At 27.1% G+C, this 4,653-nt stretch overlaps 1 long non-coding RNA gene across 2 annotated transcripts; it reads left to right on the top strand.

The window, feature by feature from the left end:
- The first annotated feature begins 569 nt into the window (after positions 1–569).
- LOC107010273 lies at positions 570–2,190 on the top strand. 2 transcript variants are annotated; one of them, XR_001455617.2, is made up of 2 exons: positions 570–787; positions 1,478–2,190. It is a non-coding gene; the product is annotated as an uncharacterized LOC107010273 (long non-coding RNA). The 2 variants fall into 2 exon arrangements; XR_001455618.2 differs by lacking the exon at positions 570–787 and adding an exon at positions 794–1,035.
- Positions 2,191–4,653: the final 2,463 nt, after the last annotated feature.

The raw sequence follows: 4,653 nt of genomic DNA, 5'->3' as shown, positions 1-4,653 counted from the left end.
AACAATTTTCAGTGTAAAATTTTTGGTAGAATCAGAAATTCATGAATACAGAAAAAGTCTTTCAGGCTTTTTACTATGAATATCCATTTCCTAAAGATAATTATTAAATAAAAAATCAATAGAAAAAATTTAATATATTACTATGACATATTGTGAGATTACAATTTTTTTAAAAAAGAACATATATAAAAATAATGTGTGAGATTACAATTTTTTAAAAATGATATATAAAAATAACGTTATCTTCGTGAATCATTCTCATCGACAAAAGACTAACGAGAACGAATAATTCTATACCACTAAATTTGACACGTTTTAAGTACTTTTTTTTTCCATGTGAGCTGTCAACATTATGTTAAATGAACATAGCCAAAGAAAATAAAATAGGGAAAAAATATGAATTTCTTTCTAAACTTGTATTGAAAAGTCAATTACACATTTTAATTATCATAATGATTTATTAAATATTTTAATTGTTTTAAAGTGAATTTAATGTAATATTATTCTCAAAGTATGCAGTATACTCGCTGCTATATCAGTACTATGTCAGTGTCATATCTGAAATTATATTATTTTTTTTTCTTTATTACTTTTGTTTTATTTTATTAACTATATTTTAAATTAATTAATTTTTAATCATTAGTAAAGTTCTTTAATAATTATGTCTTCTTCATAGCAAAATGATAAAGAAGAACTTTTAACAATGACCATAAAAAAATTATCTAAAATCTAAAGTTTAGTCATGGAATTGAAGAATTCTTCCATTTCAAAATGTATCCACAAGAAGGTTGCTTCAATTTCTTTCATTGATTGGTCATGGAAAATGAGCTTCCATTGTTATTTATTGCAATTTATAGTTGTAAATATTTTTCAGATCTGAACAAACTTTTTCCATGTTTTTTCGGGGAGGTTTCTTAAAAAATCAAGATATTAGAAAAATAATTCTTCCCATTTTCAATCGGTCATCCAATTCACTCAAAATGTCCGTTGAAGCTCCAACAATTGAAACTTCTCAAAATTTTACTCCTATTTAAAGTAATTTGTTTCTTGATTGCTTCTTGTTATTGGTTTATTTTAAGTTTAATGGGGTGTGAAGAAGATGAGGATTGTGGGGTGTGAAGAAGAAAAGATGTGGGGGTAGAGTGTAATAAATATTTTGATTTTTTTCTTACTTTCTATTTTGGACGACTTTTCTGTAAAACACAAATAAAAACCATTAAAATTACTATAAAAAACTTTAGACACATACTAAACTTAAGAAAAAAACATTAAAAGTATCGTAAAATCACGGCACATCAGTTTGATGTTGCCTTCTCCAGGCATCTTGCCTTTTTTTAAAAAAAAACTTTATTAACTGTTGGAGGGATGTCATCTGCTTCTGTACATGCATCCAATAAATTGCTATCATTGTTTTGTTCCTCCTTTTAGTGTCAGTGTTTTCACTATCCGTTATATTATGAGAAATCATATGATGTAGGTCATTCATTGGATTGTTGTTTGCCGATGGTACTCTTGAATAAATCAACAACTTCTCATCAGCTAATGGTGGTTGAATTTCAGATGCAGGTGGGTACCATGTAATCTTAGTAGAGTCGGGCACCTCAGGATTTGTAAAAGTGCAGAGGAAGTTGACTGATAAACTCATTTGCACTTGACTCACTAAATTGCAGGTCTTGTGTTCTCGTATTCACCTTGTGGATCAGATTTCCCTGTAGAGTTTTTGCTACTGCTGCTCTCCTGAGAATCCTCCTCATTTGTCCCTTCCCTTCTTCTACTGAAATCGTATGGAGATCTGTTGACTTCATTGGAATCTTTTTTCCTCCCTATTGTCTTTATTACGGTGTTGTGCCTTATTTTGGGGATTTGCATCTATAGAATCATTGTTTGCAGTGCTAGTTACAATTTTACATGTTGCGGCTACTTGTGGATGTGGTCGAACTTGAGTTGTTTCTTCATTAGCTTAATGTTATCATCATGTATAAAATGTCGCATTTGGTAGAGATATCAATTATGTAATAAGCATTCTTAGTCAAAAATCATATGAGAATTTGCCAACCACGACATATTACAACTTCTCATTTAGCCACTTCCTACTCTGTCCACCTCACGGTATGAATACTATCCACAACAGCAATTTAGGTTCAGTATCACAATTCAAGTTCAACGCAATTATAACATTGAGTTTCATGATGTCTGCATATTTATACTTATCAATCAAATTTCAGGGGTAGTTTTGAGAGGGAAGTGTGTTGAAGGATGTGGGGTCTATGCTAGTAGCCGGAGGCGGCAGACCGCGACCGGCGTCATGGCTAGACAAGGTATTTAGGGTAATATCCCTTAGTATTCGTTTGTGTTTTTTCTTTTGAAAACTTGTCATATAGAAAGATTATTTTTCCCATTAGCCATAGTAAAAACACTGTTTATGATAAGAAAAATTGGATAAGAAGAAATGTTGGGCATCGTGAAGGAGAAGGGTTGGGGTGGATAATTTTTTTTTTTACTTTATTTTGACTCAAATGCGCTTTATTTAATTTGTACTTAATTTTATGTTCACTTCATCCAGCTTTTCAGTGGTATTAAATTGACTTTTGATTGTATAATAAGTTATTCAATAGTTTAAGTGAGTAACTCACTTTATACCATAATTTTTATAATGAAGTTGTGTTTTTTTTTAAAAAAGAAATGATAAAACTTTATCCGCATATATAGGTCGTAAACATGGTTGAATTGACGTAATATATGGTATTTTATAAGATATATCAAGGAGTGATTCTTTTGTTTATATTTTTGTAGTTAAATTTATCATATCAGACTAATTTAAAATACCCGCGTATTTTACCAATTCGACTAAGAATTGTCATGATTAATGAGTAATTTTTAAATAAGAAACCTCAATGATGTTGATATGCAATAGTTAAATCCTTGATATCTAAAAAAGAAAATTATGAAAATTAAAGGAAAAATTACATAAGTGATGGTCTTTTATTTAATAATTACCACTTTTAAGCATACTTTTAATTTATTACCATTTTTGTCAACTTTTAGCAATACTTGTTTGAAATAATTTTAAAACAACTTTAATACATGTTTAATACATTTGTAAGACAACACTAATTCATAATGCAAGCTTCAGTTTAAAATTTTCTTAAAACTTATATATGTCATAAAAATGAATTATAACTATTTTTAATACACATTTAATACTTTTTTTCACCACTTATAATTTGTACGTAATACAAATGAATTATACATAGCATTTTTAACACAGGTTTTGTAGTGATATACAACTAGAATTTTTTTTATCAATTCATACATAATACTAGACATGTGTTAATACTTAACTAGAAGACCAAAAATGATAATCCTTATAGTAAACTAATTAACTTCTAAAACAAAATGTTAAAAAAAGATTTTATTCCTTATTCTTTATTCTTTATCGTAAGGCCTAACATTTTTGCAAGTCTTCATGTTCTGATATTGTTGTCCACAATTTATGTTGAGTGGATCTCTTTTAAAAAATAATTACTTATTTTAAATATTCTATTTTATTCGTAAATTACATAAAACTTGTATCAATTATTAATTAGACAAGTAATTTAATCGTAACAAGTGAAGTGACATAATAAACTGTCAAATGAATTAAACTTGAATTAAAAATGTATTACACTCATATTAAAGTCGAATTAGAAGCGAATTAAACATGAATGCAAAATGTAGTCAACAAAAGAGCACTATGCAATTTGCAAATTGAATAAATTGTATTAATAATGAATTAAACAAGCAATTCAATCATGACAAATCAACCAATAAACAACAAAATGAATTAACTTGTATTAAAAGTGCATTACATAAATATTAAAGTTGAATTAGAAGAGAGAATTATGAATGGATAAAAAAATGTAACTAATAAAACACCAGACAATGATCTATAGAGTGAATTAGGCTTATATCAATAATGAATCAAACAAATAATCTAATAGTAACAAATAACAAACTACAAAATGAATTAAATTTATATTAAAAGTGTATTACACAATATTAAAGTTGAATTAGAAGAGAAAATTCACAATGAAAAACGTAACTAACGAAAGGCAAGACAATAATTTCTAGATTGAGTTAAACTTGTATTATTCATGAATAAGTTATGTATTATAAGTGTCTTATAAATTACTTTGGTTTGTATCTCTAAGAACATGAGTGATATTTGCAAGATGTATTATGCGTATGTTATATATGTATTACAAGTCTTTTACTTATTTTTTTTGGTTGATATCTCTATAAAAAAAAAAGGAGTGAAGCTTGTAATATATATTATAAATGTATTGTTCATGATTTTAATACAATTATGAAACATATCTAATACAATTTTAATACAATTGCGATATAGTTTCATAAACTTCACTTTTTTCGAATTTTAAGTTAGTATTTCTCCTAAAATCAATTATAAACTTAACCAAACCTCTTAAAATTGAGATATAAACTCCAAACGACATTTTTAATTATTTGTAGGAACGACCTATCCAAACTAATCACAAATTCGTAAAATTCAAATAATGAATTCAAATTTTGAAGCTTTATAATGACCATCAATGGTGAAATCTTGCTTCTGTAATTTTAATGATTTGAAATTTCTGCTTAAAAATGTAATTTTGT

Source organism: Solanum pennellii, chromosome 2 (genome assembly GCF_001406875.1).
Source record: "Solanum pennellii chromosome 2, SPENNV200".
NCBI classification, from domain to species: Eukaryota; Viridiplantae; Streptophyta; class Magnoliopsida; order Solanales; family Solanaceae; genus Solanum; species Solanum pennellii.
Note: the sequence above shows the minus strand (reverse complement) of the source record. Positions and strands in the feature narration are given on the sequence as shown.